Source organism: Sceloporus occidentalis, unplaced genomic scaffold (genome assembly GCF_023333645.1).
Source record: "Sceloporus occidentalis isolate IW3139 unplaced genomic scaffold, rSceOcc1.0.p SCAF_39, whole genome shotgun sequence".
Classification (NCBI taxonomy): domain Eukaryota; kingdom Metazoa; phylum Chordata; class Lepidosauria; order Squamata; family Phrynosomatidae; genus Sceloporus; species Sceloporus occidentalis.
In genome coordinates, this window is record NW_028317019.1 from 5,568,586 (window position 1) to 5,588,974 (window position 20,389).

General features: G+C 44.1%; 1 protein-coding gene across 1 annotated transcript in view; it reads right to left on the reverse strand.

The window, feature by feature from the left end:
- The window catches only part of LOC149290465 (uncharacterized), a 200,153-nt gene that overhangs the window by 72,326 nt on the left and 107,438 nt on the right, over window positions 1-20,389 (reverse strand). The window lies entirely within an intron of this gene.

Here is a 20,389-nt window from a genome sequence, read left to right on the forward strand (position 1 = left end):
AGACCGGGAGATGGAGCAATGGGTGCAACCTCCAGGAAAAGAGAGTTTATTTTCTTAAACTTGTAATTTCAGTTGTGTCCCTTTATGAGGGAGAAAGAGATATTATTATTATTATTATTATTATTATTATTAACAACAATTATGATAATTAGTTTCTTGTTCCCAAAACCACAGAGCTTTGTGAAATCTCAAAGACTGTGTTTATCACACGGGGTTCTCCAGGAACTCCTCTTGTGCCTGTGTCTCTATTGGAGTTAAAACTGTGAGACTGTGCAATAGGTGAGATCTGCAGTCAGTCCTGTGCTCAAAAAAGAAAACTCATTTGAAACAAAAGAAGCTTTATTGATGAATCCAGGCAGAAACATCGATGATCTTATGTAAATATATGTGTGTTTGTTATAATGTCGATATGTATTTCTATTGTTTAGTGTAGATATATGTTGTTTTAGGGTTTCTATTCTTTTTTCTTTTCCTTATTCTTTATTCTTTATAGATTGTTATACTTTATTCTTAATAAAAATTATTAAATAAAAAAGAAACAAAAAAAAGCTTTATTGATGAATCCAGGCAGAAACATCCATTAACATCTTTTTGCAAAGTCTGAAGTCCAAAGGCACTTGCTCCCTTCTTAACCCACTCAACCCCTCCCTAACCCAGCCCCCAATTCCCAAGATAAAGCAACACAAGCGGAGGTTGCATAGATACCAAGGTTGTCTATACTTCCCTTCCCTTCTCCCAGACAGCCTCACCCTGAAGAGCGGTCTTCCCAAGCCAGCTTCACTCCTCCTTGACAACCATTCTCCAGCTGCAACCCCAGCCCCTCTCCAAACACCCTCCTTCATCTAAAAGCCACTCCATCTGTCCTTCTATAATTTCCCATGACGTGCTTTCTATAACCCATCACTCTACATTACCTACTATGAACTACAACTATAACTCCTACTTTAATAACCAAACCCTAATATTTTTACCCTTTGTGACTGAACCCTTATACACTAGTTCTGACACACAATGGGCCAGTCTCAGTCCTTCAGGTATACAGCACCAGTCTGAAGTGACAATTCTCCCATCTCAATCTTTCAGGCAAGGAGAATCAGCCTGAGGTTGCAATAGCCAGTCTTAATCCTTCAGGTAAAGAGCACCACCCTGAAGTCACAATAGTCCCATCTCAATTCTTCAGGCAAGGAACTTGAGGCTGAGATCACAATGGGCCAGTCTCAATCTTCAGGAAAGGAGCATCAAACTGAAGTCACAATGGGCCAGTCTCAATGTTTCAGGCAAGCAGCATCAGCCTCAGGTTCCAATGGTCACATCTCAAACCTTCAGGTAAACAGCATTAGCCTAAATTCACAATGGTCTCATCCCATTGCTACAGGCAAGGAGCATCAGCCTGAGGTCACAATGGGCCAGTTTCATTCAGGTAAAGAGCACCAGCTTGAAGTCACAATATGTCATGAATCCCTTTATTTATGCATTTATTCATTTTGGGATTCATGCCATAAGGGTTATAGGTTTAGATTAGAGTTGAGATAGATGGGATTTATGGGGGGTTAAATTAATATGTTTTAATATGTACTTTAATAGAAGATACTAGAAAGAGGTAGAGAGATCATGGCTAAAGAATGTGCTTCTTTGCTAGGGCTGGAATGTGTGGGAATCACTCTTCTAACAGAGGCTTGAGTTTAAAAGACTGGTCTCTGGAAAAGGAGGGGAAACATAGAGAGTTATGGATATTTTTATATTATATTATGTTGCTATGGGTTTAGGCATATTATATTTTCATGTGGTATCATATTATGTGGAGATTGATAGGGTTTTATATTATAGATAGCTATATATATTGTTAAGCCATAATGTTAATGAAAACTGTTGTGTGGCTGAGTTCTGTGGTCCAAGGCCACAGGTGCAGTGGTTGAGAAAAGGCACATGAGAGCTTCATTGCTTTTAGAAAAGCTGCCAGAATCCCAGATGGGAGGACCCTGCGCAGAAAAGGGCGGGAGAACGCTGTGCGGGAAAGGGCTACCCAATTAATTAGCTTTATTGGTAAACGGAGTGGGGTGGATTCATATGCTTATAAAAGGGGTATGTTTATACTTTCTTTCATTCCTGACAAAAAAGTCACTTCCATTACATGTATCTTCTTCAGTAAAAGCTCTTCCTTTTCAATCTACTGCCTTTTGTGTTGCAAGAGGGGCTGCAGTTAGGAGCCTGACAGATATCTCTCTCCCTTTCCATTCACCCTGCTACCCAAAAAGAGCTGGAGAGCATACCAAACCAACCACAGAACCTTTCCCTGCTCTTGTGTAATGCCAGGTCAGTCAAAAATAAAACGCACATAGTCATGATCTCCTACTGGACCAAAAGGCTGACCTGGCTTGTTTCAGGGAGACCTGGCTGCGTGATGATAGCTCAGCCACCTGGGATCAGGCCTCACCAGCCGGGATCTATACCTATACCACAGATATAGGATGGGAGACACATGGCTGAATGAAAGTACATGTGAAAGGGATCTAGGAGTCCAAGTAGACAATAAGTTGAACATGAGTGAACAATGCGATGCGGCAGCTAAAAAGGCCAATGCAATTTTAGGCTGCATCAATAAAAGTATAGTGTCTAGATCAAGAGAAGTAATTGTGCCATTATATTCTGCTCTGGTCAGGTCCCACCTGGAATATTGTGTCCAGTTCTGGACCCCACAATTCAAAAAGGACATTGAGAAACTGGAGTGTGTCCAAAGGAGGGCGACTAAAATGGTGAAAGGTCTGGAAACCTTGCCCTATGAGGAACGACTTAGGGAGCTGGGGATGTTTAGCCTGGAGAAGAGAAGGTTAAGAGGTGATATGATAGCCCTGTTTAAATATTTGAAAGGATGTCATATTGAGGAGGGAGCAAGCTTGTTTTCTGCTGCTCCAGAGAACAGGACCCGGAACAATGGATGCAAGCTACAGGAAAAGAAATTCCACCTCAACATTAGGAAGAACTTCCTGACAGTAAGGGCTGTTTGACAGTGGAACACACTTCCTTGGAGTGTAGTGGATTCTCCTTCCTTGGAGGTCTTTAAGCATAGGCTGGATGGCCATCTGTTGGGGATGCTTTGATTTGGATTTCCTGCATGGCAGGGGGTTGGACTGGATGGCCCGTGTGGTCTCTTCCAACTCTATGATTCTATGATTCTATGATCTCTGTCAGTGAGCTGGTAAGGGGAGTGCCTTTGGTCCATAAAGACACTCTTGCCTTGAGCAGGATACTTATCCGTATGATGGACCACTTCAAATGTATTTACCTCAGCTTAAAGACTAGAGAAAGTCTGGGGAATCTGTTGGTTTACCGTCCTCCCTGTTCCTTAACAGACTCCCTAGCCAAGCTGACACAACTGGTCTCTGAGCTGCTGCTGGAGTAGCCTAGGCTTTTGGTCCTGGCCGACAGCAACATCTCCCTCGAGGCCCCTCCTCAGCATGCACAGGGATTGACATGGCCTAGGTACTGCTGCGGCTGTTGCTGCTTATTCCGCTGGCATCCTTTGCGGGAAAGGCAGGTATGCATCAGGGATTCAGCGGCCTCCCCTTCCTTCTCTCTTTTCTTCCTTTGAGAAGAAAGCAATGGAGCCCAAGGTGCAGAGCTAGACTCAGGAGGGAAAAGAAGGAAAGGGAGGCTCTGCTTTGGAAATAAAGCTCTCTCTGTGTATCCTGTATGTTTGCCTCTGCTGTTCTTATGGATGGGAATGGAGCTGAGGACTGAGGAGAGAATAAAGGGTCGGTTTTGTGCATCAAAGAGTTCAGTGTGTTGAAATAGCAAAGAAGTTTATTGAGAACACATAGTCGGGAATTCACTGTTTAAGCCATAACTGCCCACTGCATACCAAACAATACATTCAAACCCCAAAACCTAAGACTCCACCCTCTTCCAATCCTAGCCCCCACCTCCAATTCCCACAGTCGCTGCCCCACAGGAAACAAGGCCCTCTTTGCCATCCCCAGAAACTAGACCCCTTTCTGTTAATACTGGCCTCCAACTTTCTTCAGCCAACATACCAAACATTGCAAAAGCTATCATTCCCATAACTATTCTAGACAGCTGCAACAAATCCCAGCCCCCCCCCCCCATCTAGCTAATCTATACCATGACCCACAATCCCCAGCCAAATTTACAACCCAAAGCAACTATCTATACTCTTAGCAATTAAAATCTAAACTTAACAAACTACAACTTTAAAACACAAAGAGACATATGGACAGACAATCCTTACAAACAAAATCACAAGGGCTTTTCTTAGCAACACTGACTTAAAATATTTTATATTCCTTACTGACAAAAATAATGTTAGTTTACTCCTGAGATCTGTATGGCTTCTCCCCTGTGTGGACTCTCTGATGTGTCACTAGGTGTGACTTCAAATAAAAACATTTCTCACAATGCTGGCATTTGTAAGGCTTCTCTCCTGTGTGGATTCTCTGATGTGTCACTAAGTGTCCCTTCAAAGAAAAACATTTCCCACAATGCTGGCATTTGTATGGCTTCTCTCCTGTGTGGACTCTCTGATGTCTCACTAAGTCTCCCTTCAAAGAAAAACAGTTGCCACAGTGCTGGCAGTTATATGGCTTCTCTCCTGTGTGGACTCTCTGATGTGTCACTAGGTACGACTTCGAGGAAAAACATTTTCCACAATGCTGGCATTTATGTGACCTCTTTGCTGTGTGGACTTTCTCATGTCTAAAATGTTCTTCTGTAAAAAAGGACAATGACAGTTAAGACTGAAAATCAGACTTAAGAGAAGAGGGTGTTACCCCATGATTTAGCCCTCATTAACCCCTCCTTAATTGAAATTAAATTAATCAAGTTGCTGTGAGTAACCCAAGCATGGCCGTGCTGCTTATGCTCCTAAATCCATGGAATGATTGTATCCTTACTCATAGGAGCTAGCAAAGAAGAGACTGGATGGGGACTGCCTTGAGGAAATCAGTGGAAGCAGATAGTCAAAGGACTGTTGAAACAATATTCCATGAAACATGTGCAAAAATACTTTGATTGATAGGTGGCATCATATCCTGTGAGACTGCCATAGAGTTCTGAGTTAGAGCACATTTCATGATGCAAGCTACCTGCAGAGGTCAGTACATACTTTTTGGCACCAGAATATGACTCATAGCCAATACAGTATACAGCTCACATGCGGATTGGTGTGGATCGGATTGTAGTTGTGTGTAGAAGAGATGATGAAGTTCATGGAAGTCGGAGAGGAAAGCTTGCAAAAATTTGTATTACTTTGTAACTCAAGATAGAGAACCTCCAAGGATTTCAATGAAATCAACTGTGTTTGTGACTTACTTTTAAGTGTGAAAAGTGGTCAGTGCATTGCCAATATCTATATCAGGATATTTGCTTCCGTACTCTGCTATGTTATTGTTGAGTTGCATCTGAGAGCATCACCCTCAGATTGTGCTGTATATTGGCTTGTGAACGCGATCAGAATTCACAGCCAAGAAGGACCTGAGAGCCATTGTGCTAATGCTTTTTGTCTGAGATATTTGCACCAAGCACCGATTGCATTCAATTTGGTTTCAGACCATTCTTCCCCCCGGAAACATTCTAAAGCGATATAAACCTTGTTGCCCTCAATCAACAATTCCAGTGTGTGTGTGTGTGTGTGTGTGTGTGTGTGTATCTGCCGTGACTGGCTGTTCTTTGATGTCAGTCCAATTACAGACAGACAGACAGTCACTTTACATGGCTAAGCACCTCAATGCACTCGCCAACCCCACTTGTCGCAGGAGCTCCTGACTTCTCTTCCCATTTCAAACCCTTAGCAATTGGAATAAAGATCCACCTAGATAAAGTATTATCATTGTGAAAGTCTTACATCGCTTCTCCACTTCCACCTGTTATCTAGTTCTTGTGCGTGTGTGTGAATGCTTATGAGTGTGTGTGTATTTTGCTTTTCATCTAAATAAAACATAAAATCCTATTTTAAATGCCTTTGGAGTTCTCTGTGCTTCCAGGCCTGGTATAGTTGGGCTGAATCCCGAGGTTGTTCTTGTCCCTCCCAACCAAACTATATCTCTCCTTTCAGCTAAGCTAATTTCTTTCAACTCTATGATTCTATGTTATAAATTCAGGGAAGTAATAGTGCAGCTCTATTCTGCTTTAGTCAGGCCTTCACTTGGAATACTGTGTCCACTTCTGGTCACCATAATTCAAAAAGGATGTTGAATAGCTGGAGTCTATCCAAAGGAGAGCAATGGAAATGGTGAAGGGTCTGGAAACCATCAAGCCCTATGAGGAATGGTTTAGGGAGCTGGGAATGTTTAGCCTGGAGAAGAGAAGGTTAAGAGTGGATATGTGAGCCCTGTTCAACTACTTGAAGAGTTACTGAGGATGGAGCAAGCTTGCTTTCTGCTGCTCTAGAGTAGGGTTGCTATGCCATGAATTTAGGTGGGACAATCCCGGTTTTTGGCCTCCTGTCCTCCAGCCTGCCGCCCTTGTCCTCCAGCCCACTAACCTCCATTTTGGCCTTCTTCCCAGCCCTTGGAAGCACGGCCGGACGTCCCTCCCCTTCCCGGCCTCGCAGCCAATTAGAGAGGCTTCTGGATGGGTAAAGAGGCGGGACCTCCAGCCGCAAAGGCCAATGGGACCTGTAGTTGCAAGATGCCCTGCCCCTTCCCAGCCTCACAACCAATCAGAGAGGCGTCCTGGGAAGGGACCTCCGGTCGCAATGGCTTGTAGTCGCCAGTAGGAACCCACTGTGATTACAAGCCCCAGCGGTCATTGCGACCGGAAGTTCCGCCCCTGGAAGCCTCTCTGATTGGTTGCGCGGCTGGGAAGGGGGGGTGTCCACCCCACCCCGGTTTAGCCCAAGAAGAATATGGCAACCCTACTCTAGAGCAAAGGACATAGAACAATGGTCAGAAGCCACAGGAAAAGAGGTTCTACCTAAACTTTAGAAGGAACTTATTGAAAGTAAGAGTTATGCCACAGTGGAATATTACCCCTCAGAGCAGGGTGGCATCTCATTATTATTATTATTATTATTATTAATTGTTAAAGTTCACCTCCTTTGAAAGTCTGTAAAGGCCTTTAAACAAAGGCTGGGTGGCCATCTGTCGGGGATGCTTTCAATGTGTTTCCTGCATGGCAAGGGGTTGAACCAGATGGTCCTTGTGGTCTATTCCAGGTCTATGACTCTATAATTCTAAAGTGGAATCATAGTGCCATGATAATGTAGAATGAAAGGGCCCTCAGTCTTCATAGTAAGGGCAATGAATTCAGCTTCCTTACCCACAGAGGCCACATTCTCGTAATTCTCCATCATCACATCATTGTACATAAGTCTCTGCTTCTTCGTCAACAGTTTCCATTCATCCTCAGTGAAATATACCGCCACATCCGCAAAGGTCACCTGCAATAGAAAATAGCCCTTATCCAGAGAATGACTAGTAAAAGGGGAGGGAGAAGCACATGATGCATCCCAAAAATTATTTGATCACCTCAGAATTTTGTCCAGGAAATAAACTTTAAATTCTGTTAGCAAGAGAAAAGCTACTGCCTTTTAGACCCAGTTTGTCTCGAATTCTTTCAATGTAATATACAATATAATCAACAATATAATTTAGACCATGGCTGGGATATTGATGGTCGATTAGGATACTGACTATCCCAACACGTATAGTACATTTGGCTTCCAAAGATTATTGTGCATTTAGCCATTTGTTGCCAAATTTCAGAGGCAAAGGTCATTTCTAAAAAGCAGTTCTGGGGAGCACTGTGGGCTTGAGGGCCATGGGGCCACCCCCAATTTAGATCCAGAGTCATTCTCTCATATTCCCAACATTTCACAGATGGAAAAACAAGACACATGTGGACAAGCAATGCCAGAAAGTGGTGAAGATGGTCAAAGTTGTTTATGAGGAAGATCACACAAGCAGGGAAGGGCACAGCACTTCACTTTTGCCTCAGACTCCTAGCAAGGACATGTCCCTGCCCCCTTCTTTCTTCTCCTCTCCCCACTTTTGAGTTGATGGGGTGCAAACTCCTTGGCATTCATTATGGAGAAATTGGAGTCAGCTGAAGAAGGGAGAAAGTGGGAGGAGGAGAGAGAAACCAGGACATTTTAAAAGCCCCCCAAATAATGGGGTGACAGAGGATTAACCAGGACTGTGTCTGCCAAACTCGGATATTATTGTATATGACACACCAGAGAGTCCACACAGGAGAGAAGCCATACAAATGCCAGCATTGTGGGAAAGGTTTTTCTCGGCAGTCAAGCCTAATGACACACCAGAGAATCCACACAGGAGAGAAGCCATACAAATGCCAGCATTCTGGGAAATGTTTTTCTTGGAGGTCAGGCCTATTCAGTCACCAGAGAGGCTGCACAGGAGAGGAGCCACACACATCCAAGCAGTGAAGGAACATTATTTTTGTTTTTTAATAATCTTTATTAAATTTTACAATAAAAAGTACAGAAATCAAGAAGATTGACAAAATTTCAAATAAAGTTTTAAAGTTATGGTTTGTTAAGTTTAGGTTTTAATTGCTACTAGTACTGGTTTAGGTTAGTTAGAGGGGGGCTGGGATTTGTTGCAGCTATCTAGAATAGCAATGATAGCATTTGGAATTTGTGGGATTTTAGCCAAAGAAAGTTGGGGACCGGTAGTAACAGAAAGGGAGCTAGTTTCTTCAAATGTCTGGGGCAGGGAGAGATTGTGTGTGTGAGAAGGATGGCAAAGTGGGGCTCATAGTGGGGGATAGATGGTGGGGATTGTAGGTGGGGGCTAGGTTTGGTAGAAGGTGGAGTTTTAGGTTTTGAGGTTTCAATATATTCTGGCAGTTCTGGCTTAAACATATTTCTGATATGTGTTTGCAATAAACATCTTTGCTGTTTCAACACACTGGATTCTTTGATGCACCGAATTTGTGAATATGCACAAAAGTGACACTTTCTTCTCTCCTCAATCCTCAGCTCCATTCCTAGCTGTAAGAACAGCAGAGACAAACACATATCTATCTATCTATCTATCTATCTATCTATCTATCTATCTATCTATCTATCTATGTGTATATACAGTATACACAGAGAGACTATTTCCAAAGCAAAGCCTTCCTTTCCTGCCTTTCCTGGGCTCCATTGCAGCCTCTTCAAAATCTCCTCAAAAGAAGGAAGGAAGGAACAAAAGGAGGGAGGGGAGGCTGCTGGACCCCAGTACACTCCTTCCCTTCCCTCAAAGGCCGCCAGTGGAATAACAGCAGCAGCAGTAAGGCCCTGGTGATCCCTGCACATGATCAGAAGGGGCCTTTGGATGTATGTGCGCATGCACAGTCTCAGACCTGAAGCCATTGCTGCCCTCACAGTCTGTTCTGAGGGATGGAAATGGGGGACAACCCTCGTTCCTTTAGAACAATGGCTTGAGGATCTTCTGGGGGGGGGCTTCGGGATAACAAGAAGGAAGGAAGCCCCTTTTTCCTCAAAGAAAGGCAGGGGGGGGTGCCAGGCCTCTCTCTCTTTCCATCCCTGCCTCCTCGGAGGAGGACTCCTTGGGGCCCAGGTACTTAGGGGGTTATTATGAGAAAAGAGGGCGGGGGTCCCTTAGAGAGAGACATGGCCATGGAGGGGATCATTATCCAAATATACAAAGGTCTTTGAGGAGCCCCCTCCCTCCTGGAAAGTGGAGCAGAGGAAAGACCCTAGAATAATGTGTCCAGTTCTGGGCACCATAATTTAAAAAGGATGTGGACAAAGTGGAGCATGTCCAAAGGAGTGTGAATAAAATGGTGAAGGGTCTGAAACCATGCCCTATGAAGAACACCTTAGCGAACTGGGGGTGTTCAGCCTAGAGAAGAGACGGTTAAGAGGTGATATGATAGCCCTGTTTCTTGAAGGGATGTAATCTTGAGAAAGGAGGAAGCTTGTTTTCTAATGCTCCAGAGACTTGGACCCAGAACAAAGGATGCAAGCTCCAGGAAAAGAGATTTCACCTCAACATTAGAAAGAAGGAACTGGCAGTAAGAGCTGTTCGACACTGGAACACACTCCTTCCTCAGAGTGCAGTCGAGTCTCCTTCCTCAGAGGTCTTTAAACAGAGGCTGGATGGCCATCTGTCGGGGATGCTTTGATTGAGATTTCCTGCATGGCATAATAGGGTTGGACTGGATGGCCCTTGGGGACTCTTCCAACTCTATGATTCTATGAGTGTATACAGAATAGCCCCCAGAATTCCAAAGCATGGAGCCATCAATCTGCATTAATCCTACAGTGTAGGTGCCGCTTTATTATCTGTCTTTTATTGCCCTTTGTCCATATGAGTAAGAAGGGGAATGGCCTCTGCCTGCATTGAGATCCTTCACTATCATCTTAACTGAGAAGCTCTACAGACCACCCCTAAGGGACGGCCTGCAGTCGCCCCTTTTTGCGATGGATCAGGGCTGCGGCAGGCTCACCCCGTGGCCCTGATCTGGCCTGTCAAGGGTGCGAAAAGGAGCCGCAAAAAGCAGCTCCTTTTTGCGCCCTCAAAAGGGCACCATAGCCACATTGCCACAGCTATGCAGCACTTCTTTGGGGCTGCGTCATGTGGAGCAGCACATGGCATCAGAGCGTCCTGGGAAGCAGAGTTGGGCATGCATCGTGAGGACACTATGCCCTGACACCGCCCCTATGCCGGCCTTAATGGCCAGTGTGTACAGGGCCTGAGTAACATCAGAGGCAGCATGTAGGCCTGTGGCTCCATCACAGAGTGGTTTGAGCACTGGTTTATGACTCTGGGGACCAGGGTTCGAATTGTAGCCCAACCATGAAAGCCACTGAGTGGCCGTAGTCAGGCTACACTCTCTCAGCCTCAGAGGATGATCAAGGTAAAGCCCCTCTGAAGAAATGTGAAAAGAAACCCCCATGATAGGGTTGCCATAAGTCAGAAATGACTTGAAGGCACACAACAACTGTTATTTATTTGTTTATTGTAACCTAAAACATAACATAAACATGACATGACATACAAAATGACATAAAATATATAATAAGAATTCCTTTCATTCTTTCTCTCCTTCCTAAGATATCTATGCTTGGTGTTTATACATATTTTTGGTAATGTTCCTTCCTTATATACACATGATAATAGATAATAATAAAGGCTGCACCTACAATGTAGAATCAATGCTGTTACTTATATACAAGTGATTTTTGGATCTATCTTAAATATATGGATCATCCCAAATTCTGAATAACTATACAACAGCTTCTCTTACTTAATCCTGAAAACCAACAGTTGACATTTCTCCCAACATGTTACTTAAATATTTTATTACCATTTCCCAAATACTGACAAGTTTCCTCAGGGTTTTGGGTTTCATGGCTTTTATATGGGGTAGATGTATTAGATAATGCGTTTTCACTTCTGTATGTTTTTAACCTTAATTTTATAACGTTTTAATGGTCTCATTTTAATTTTTTAAAATTGTTTTAAAGGCATTTTATCTTGAGAGCCGCCTTGGGAGAAAGACGGTGTATAAATAAATAAGCAAATGCATGAGACATATCCATTTGTCTCTTTCAGCCATTTCCAATAGTTTTAATGACCAATCTTGCACCAAAAGGATTGAACTCTCTTTCCATTTCGATGCTATTAAGATTCTGGCTACCAATGTCACATAAGTCAATATCTTAGCATCTCTGCCGGACGAAGAACCCAGTGAAGCTTTGAAAATTTGCATGATGCAACTTTTTTCCCATTTTAGGAGGCCAATAAAGTTATATTTTGTATTGTGGATAAGTCTTGGTTTCCAAATCTTTGATCATCTTCACTCATCCTTCCCTGGAGACATTATTCCAGCTTGTCCACATCTTCTTGAATCTTGGTGTCCAGAACTGGACACAGGATTCCAGGGGAGGCTTGACCAGAGCAGAATAAAATGGCACTATTACTTCCTATGATCTAGAGTCCTGCTGATTCAGCCTGGAATCATACTAGCTCTTCTGGCTGCTGCTCCACACTGTTGACATGTTTAGCCTGGTGTCTACTAAGACCCCAAGATCCGTTTCACAAGTGCTCCTTTCAAGCAAGGTGCCACCCATCCTAAGCTGAGCCTGTCATACTTTGGACATGCCACGAGAAGACCTGAATCACTAGAAAAAGACAACAAAGCTTGGCAAGGTAGACCACAGGAGCCAGGGTGGAGTAATGGACTCCTCCTGCCCTTCCCCTGGCCTCCAGTTGTGGACGATGGATCTGGAGACCAGGGTTCAAATCCCTGCTCGGCCATGTAAACCCACTGGGAGATCTTGGGCAAGTCATACGCTCTCAGCCTCAAGGGAAAGCCATGGCAAACCTCCTCTGAACAAATCTTACAAGAAAACCCCATGATAGGCTCAACTTGGGGTCACCATGACATCCTGCATTTTGCATTGCCTTGGCCTCCTTTGCGGTGATAGCGAACATTTCTAGGTCCGCGTGCCGGGGGCGGGACTTCTGCCCTCTGTGGGTGGGACTTCACCCATCCATGGGCAGGGCTTCCACTATCGGAGGCGGGGCTTCCAGGGCAGGAAGAGACAGCTAGAAGCCGGGGGAAATTAGGCAGTGATGGGCACATGGTGTTGCTCCTGCTCCTCCTGCCCTTCCTCTGGCTTCCAGCTGTCTCTCAGCTGGGGGAGAGTAGGGGCCCCTGGTGGGGAGGAGCAATGGGCCTCTGCTGCCCTCCGCAAGGCTTTGCCAGTCCTGAGGTGTACTTCCAGGGACCATTGGATTAGATTCACATTTCTGCATGTCTTTCGCTTCAAATGGTTTTAAAAGGCTGCTGGCTCTTCTCTTTTAATTTGCCATATTTTAAAATACAGATTAAGCCCACTTAAATCACTCTTGTCTTAAATTGCATTGCCATCTTGTGGCACCTGTGAGACTAACTGAGCAACAGAAGTTGAAGCATAAACTTTTGTAGACTTGGTCTCCGTCCTCAGATGCATGGAGTCAACAGGTGCCCAGGAAAGACCTTAGATCCTTCCTGAGCACCTTCTCACTCCTTGCATCTGCCGAAGGAGATCAAGTCTACAAAAGCAGATGCTAAAACTTCTTTCCAAGGCAAAAGACCTGGTCCAGCTCCTCTTGGCTTCTCCACTGGGTTTTTGGCACAACTGGCCTCACTTTTATCTTTCACACAATCCTTTTCCTCCTCCATTTCTAGACTACATTCAGCAGGTAGTCAACTCGGGCTTGGAGCTGCTTCTCCTGTGGCCTTTTGTATCTCTCAACTAACATGACCTTTGGATGGGAAAATGAATAAGAAAAAGGAAATAAAATCTCACCTATTTTTTAATGAAAATTCCCTGCCGGAGCAGGAAAAACAAGAGTCGGAAGGCGAGAGTCTGAACCTGATGTGAACATTGTTTTCTGGGGGCAGGTTGTAGGTGGCACATCTGGTTCACATGGTCATTATGGTATTACTGGTTGCTCTTTTGTAATTGGAAAACAACAATGCATGCTCTTTGGTTGCAGTTTTTCTCCTTCTCATTCTGTATTAATAAACATAACACTAAGAAATAATAGACACGTAAAGCTAATGATGCAATAATCAAACAAATGAGTTTCGACAACAATTTCCAAATCATGTCAGATAGGAAAACCCAGCAAGACAAATCATTTGGACCTGTGTACCTTTCTACAAATAGATGCAGGAGGTTGAAAGGGAGACGTGTCTATTTTTGTTTACATATGCAATGCAGATATCCCAAATCTTCACAAAAATGTTGTATAATCAAATATTCTCTTGTATCTGGGAAATGTCTAATTAACAATTTGTAAGCCACTCTGATAGCCTTGGTTGAAGAGCGGGGTATAAGTAAATAATAATAATAATTATTATTATTATTTGTTGTGTGTTTATTTTGGTAAGGAATTCACTTTATATACTTCCCCCCAGTAGTGATAGGCATTGATCTGCACCTTTTAATATATCTAAATGATAGGCTCTGACCTGCACCTTGATATCAAAAGTGCATCTTGACCTGAGTAGCTGTATGGCCCTAGCATGGGATCTCAATAACAGGTTCCCACTGAAACAAGGGGAAGCCATGGGTTTTGATATGTAAATGAATTTCCTTTCCCAGCTCTGAAGAGGAGCTGCTTAGCTGCTATCAGGCAGATGTCTTAAGGAAGTGTTTCTCTCTTGCGATTGAGGGGGAGCCATTTGAATCAAAGGAATGGCATTTGCATAGCCATTTGGGTCCCTACTCTAGCAGAAACATTTAGTGAGATCAAAACATGGACCTAAGATGTGAAATACACTTCAAACAGTTTCAGACTGATTGCCCTTTGTCTAGAGACCCTGTTAAACCCTTAAAAGGTCTCCTAAATTTAGGGATGTGCTGCTGCCAGCCACTCTCAGCTGCCTCCCTCACCCAGGTCAGTCACCGCCTGTCTCTGGTCATTTTGCAGCTAACATCTATGTCCGTTTGACGTCTCTCTGACCTGGTCTGCTAAGCTTTAAATATTAAGCAGACTTACAAACCCTCACACAAATTGCTTCCCAAGATAAAACCCCTACATCAGGTGAGTATTACCATGAGAAAAGCCTATTATCTATCCCAGATCTACCACGTTATTTCCTGAGCCTTGTATGAATGCATGTGCATATGTGCCTGTGTTTGTTTGAACCCCTGTTTCCAATAAAAGAGACATTGATTGTACTTAGAGCCTCTGCCTCATTTCTGGATTTCTCGTTCCTGGTATACAGATCGAAGGGCCGATCCCTGAGGTGTAGTAACAGGCCTCCTCTTGTGACCTTGTGCTAATTAAATTCCCCATTACTAATTTGGTCACTGTTCACTGTTACATTAGAAAGGTGGTATGTAAATAAACCTGACTTGCCTCATAAAATTCACTGAACGGCTCTCACTAAAGACAACGGTCTGTGTCCCATTATGTCTAAGCCCCTTAGTGGCTTCCATCTTAATGGGACAGTGAATCCATGTTGGTTTTAATCTTGACTGTCCAAGGCATTGAATTTATTGGGGGGAAGAGAGTTCAGTAAAAAGTTTGGGGTGGATTTAATGTTCCCCTGCCCTGACCTCCATTACTTTAAGGATAAATTCTCAGTGGGGAGGAATAACTAACTCTCTTTGCAAGACAAGGAGATGCGAACCCGCTGCCCAACTCTAAAACACCATGGAAAGTGCATAGGCTTCTTCTGTACCTTGTCAGTTAGTTCCAGGTCGTCCTCTGATTCTATGAGATCCATGTTTCTGTAGCCATGCCAGTAAGATCCCAGAGGCAAATGTGAGTCATGCTCCAATCCGCATTCAACATCCAAATGGGCTGCTTTGACTCTGTAGGTCAGAGAAAACCTGTCCATTTGAACAAAGAGTAGAAAGATGAGCTGATGCCCCTTTTCCATATTGCGTCTTTTCTCCTAAGGCCAAGAACCTATTGCATAAAAGTGTCCCAGACTCACTTGGCTCCTTCCTCTGGGTCAGAAAGAATTGTCTGGTTCAGGATCACCGTCTCTTCTTCATTTCGCATGATGCCTTTCTCATTCATCTTAAGGCCAGACAATTTTGTGGAGGGACCTTTCTTCTTTCCAAGTCCTTTGTCTGGATAAGATTTTTTTTAAGTATAAGAACAGTCTAACAAATAAATACAATTTTACCTGACGAAATTAAGTGAAACTCAGAAGAAGCATCATAGGATCCATCAGGCAGAACTATCTTCATCATGTGAACGTTTAACAGGTTCGCTAGTGGTCAAGTTGAAGGCAGTTCTTCATTAGTCTGTGTTCAAAGGATGTTTGTCATAGGCCATCTCCACCATAAAACTGTGGATGAAAAAGCCCACCAGCCTCTATGCCTAGAAAAGAAATTGAGGGCACCTTCCTGGTAGGATTTTTCTTGAACTGCCTCTCAAATAATATGTCTTCTGTGAAAGATTACAAGCCTTGTGTTTTTTAAGGAGCAAAGCTGTGAAAAGCATGGCCGTGAAAGAGGTTCATACATTTCTAAATCGGGTTGAGAAAGTGGAAGGAGACACAGTTTTCTCCTTCTCTCTTCTTGCTTGATCTTGGGGTCATTTAGTGGAGATGGGAAATTCAGGACAGACAACAGCAACACAAAAACCACATTTCACACAGTTCATGTAAACTTTGACAGACTGTGAATTCCATATTATTGGGGCATTGAATTTCAACAACAATTATGATAATTAGCTTCTTATTCCCCAAACCAGAGAGTTTTCTGAAATCTGAAAGACTGTGTTTATCACACGGAGGTTTTTGCAGCTCTTTGCAGCTCAGATCCGAAGCCACTGCAGGTCAAACGATGCGAATCCACGCGAAAATGTGAGTGTCATCACACAGGATTCCTTTCTATGGGGGCTCCTTCCGTGGGGCTTCCGCAGTGGTTCCAAAGTGACCCCTCATTTTGGTGAAATAGGTAACAAGCGAATGCTCAGAAATTGCTTCCAAGCTCACTCCGATTCCACTCCGAATTGGTCTGGTGTGGAATGCAGCTCTGCTTCTGCTCTGTTTCAACACCGCAAACCCCCCGGTTGCAAATTTCCCATGATGCAGTGCTGCAATTCCCCCCACTTCCTTCCGGTGGTCCTTTCGCTTTCAGGGCAACCAAGGGGGGGGGGGAATAGGCAGCCAATGGGAGCAGAGGAAGGTCCAGGTAAAGGGAAGGAGGCCACGCCCCCTCAGGAATGGGGAGCCAATGGGAAAATCACATTAGTCCCCATAGACTTCTGTTTTATCCATAAAGAACATTCCTAATACAACGCCCCCCTCTTGTGGATATTCAGGGCACTGCAGCCTCCTTGGGCTTCTCACCAACTTCTATCCTGGAGCGCCATCTGGTGGCCACTCTGGGAAATTCACTAATAGCAATTAACCAAATTAAACGGTATATAAAACAAAAACATGAAACAAGCTAGACAAGGTAACTGTTACATGGAATTGTAATTGGTTGACCAGCCGAACCGAAAGGGTGCTCAACAATGACTCCTTTTCATCCTGGATAGAAATGACCAGTGCTGTGTCCAGTGGGGTCCTTTCCTGGGCCCAGTGCTATTCAACATCTTTATCAATTATTTGGATGACAGAATTGGGGGCATACTTATCAAATTTGCAGATGACACCAAATTAGGAGGAGTAGCTAATACCCCAAAGGACAGGATCAAAATTCAAAAGGACCTGAATAGACTAGAAAGCTGGGTCAAAGCTAACAAAATGAAAATTAACATGGAGAAATGTAAGGTACTGCATTAAGGGCAGAAAAATGAAATGCACAGATATAGGATTATGGGGGACACCTTGATGAATGAAACTATGTGTGAAAGAGATCTAGGAGTCCAAGTAGACCACAAGTTGAACATGAGTCAACAGTGCGATGTGGCAGCTAAGAATGCCAATGCGATTTTAAGCTGCATCAATAGAGGTATAGAGCCTAGATCAAGGGAAGTAATAGTACTACTCTATTCTGCTCTGGTCAGGCCCCACATGGAATACTGTGTCCAGTTCTGGGCCCCACAATTCAAAAGGATGTTGAGAAACTGGAGGACACCCAAAGGAGGGCAACTAAAATGGTGAAGGATTTGGAAATCACAATGGGACATCCTCAGTGCTTCAGGCAATGAGCATCAGCTGCCCTCGGTTCGCCTCTGACATCTTCCTCCTCCATATCTTTAATTTCGACACCATCCACTTCATAAGGTCCTTTAATTCCTTTATGTCTTCCTCCATTCGATAAACGTCTACCTGGGGTTCTTCTGTGCTTGGGCGGCTATCAAGCGACTCCCTGACTGCCAGGTCCCAGGCTGTCACTCTGCCCCCCGACGGCCTTCCTTTCCCCAGTCTGGGGCCGGAAACCCAAATCCTCCAGTGGTGGCCTGGATGGTGTGAGCTTCAGGAGGTTTCCCAGTCTTGGGCTTGGCCCTAGTTCCTCTGAAGAAGGCACCTGCTCCTCCACCACCGGGATCTTCAGAACCACCAGGTTCCCAAAGAACTCTTCTTGTTCCTGGGTCTCCATTGGAGGTAAAACTGTGAGACTTTGCAAACAGTGAGATCTGGAGTCAGTCCTGTGCTCAGAAAATAAAACTCATTTGAAACAAAAGAAGCGTTATTGATGAATCCAGGCAGAAACACCCATTAACACCTTTTTGCAAAGTCTGAAGTCCAAAGGTACTTGCTCAATCCCTCCCTAAGCCAGCCCCCAATTCCCAAGGTAAAGCAACACAAGCGGAGGTTGCATAGATACCAAGGTTGTGTATACTTCCCTTCCCTTCTCCCAGACAGCCTCACCTTGAAGAGCAGTGTTCCCAAACCAGCTTCACTCCTCCTTGATAACCATCTACAGCTGCAACCCCAGCCCCTCTCCAAACGCCCTGCTTAATCTAAAAGCCACTCCATCTGTCCTTCTATCATTTTCCATTATGTGCTTTCTATAACCCATCACTCTACACTGCCTACTATGGACTGCAACTATAACTCCTACTTTAATAACCAAACCCTAATATTTTTACCCTTTATGACAGAACTCTGACACACAATGGGCCAGTCTCAATCCTTCAGGGACAGACCACCAGTTTGAAGTGACAATTCTCCCATCTCAATCGTTCAGGCAAGGAGCATCAGCCTGAGGTTGCAATGGGTCAGTCTACATCTTTCAGGTAAAGAGCACCACCCTGAAGTCACAATAGTACTCTCTCAATGCTTCAGCCAAGGAAACTCAGGCTGAGATCACAATGGGCCAGTCTCAGTGTTTCAGGCAAGCAGCATCAGCCTCAGGTTGCAATGGTCACATCTCAAACCTTCAGATAAGCAGTATTAGCCTAAATTCACAATGGTCCCATCTCATTGCTGCAGGCAAGGAGCATCAGCCTGAGGTCGCAATGGGCCAGTATCATTCAGGTAAGGAGCACCAGCCTGAAGTCACAATATGTCATGAATACCTTTATTTATGCATCTATTCATTTAGGGATTCATGTCATAAGGGTTATAGGTTTAGGTTTAGGTTAGAGTTAAGATAGATGGGATTTATGGTGGGTTAAAATAATATGTTTTAATATGTGCTTTAATAGAAGATACTAGAAAGAGGTAGAGAGATCATGGCTAAAGAATGTGCTTCTTTGCTAGGATTGGAATGTGTGGGAATCACTCTTCTAACAGAGGCTTGAGTTTAAAAGACTGGTCTCTGGAAAAGGAGGGGAAACATAGAGAGTTATGGATATTTTTATATTATATTATGTTGCTATGGGTTTAGGCATATTATATTTTCATGTGGTATCATATTATGTGGAGATTGATAGGGTTTTATATTATAGATAGCTATATATATTGCTAAGCCATAATGTAAATTAAAACCGTTGTGTGGCTGAGTTCTGTGGTCCAAGGCCAGAGGTGCAGTGGTTGAGAAAAGGCACATGAGAGCTTCATTGCTTTTAGGAAAGCTGCCAGAATCCCGGATGGGAGGACACTGCACCTAAAAGGGCGGGAGAACGCTGTGCGGGAAAGGGCTACCCGATTAATTAGCTTCATTGGTAAATGGAGTGAGGTGGATGCATATGGTTATAAAAGGGATATGTTTATACCTTCTTTAATTCCTGACAAAAAAGTCACTTCCATTACTTCTTCTTCAATAAAAGCTATTCCTTTTTCAAAGTACTGCCTTTTGTGTTGCAAGATGGGCTGCAATTAGGACCCTGACAGATATCTCTCTCCCCTTCCATTCACCCTTCTATCCCAAAAGGGCTGGAGAGCATACCAAACCAACCATGTGTAATGCCAGGTCAGTCAAAAATACAACGCAGATAGTCTAGGATCTCCTACTGGACGAAGAGGCTGACCTGGCTTGTTTCATGGAGACCTGGCTGCGTGATGATAGCTCAGCCACCTGGGATCAGGCCTTACCAGCCGGGTTCTCCGTCAGTGAGCAGGTAAGGGGACATCATTTTGGTCCATAAAGACAATCTTGCCTTGAGCAGGATACCTATCCATATGATCGACCACATCAAATGTATTTGCCTCAGCTTAAAGACTAGGCGAAGTCTAGGGATTCTGTTGGTTTAATGTCCACCCCGTTCCTTAACAGACTCCCTAGCGGAGCTGACACAACTGGTCTCTGAGATGCTGCTGGAGTCACCTAGGCTTTTGGTCCTGGCTGACCGCAACATCCCCCTCGAGGCCCCTCCTCAACATGCACAGGGTTTGCAAGGGCCTGTCTGCTGCTGCTGTTTATTCCGCTGGTGGCCTTTGCGGGAAAGGAAGGTATGCGCTGTGGATTCAACAGTCTCCCCTTTCTTCCCTTCTTTCTTCCTTTGAGGAGACTCCAGTCGAGCCCAAGGTGCAGAGCTGGACTCAGGAGGAAAAGGCAGGAAAGGAAGGCTCTGCTTTGGAAATAAAGCTCTCTCTGTGTATCTTCTATGTT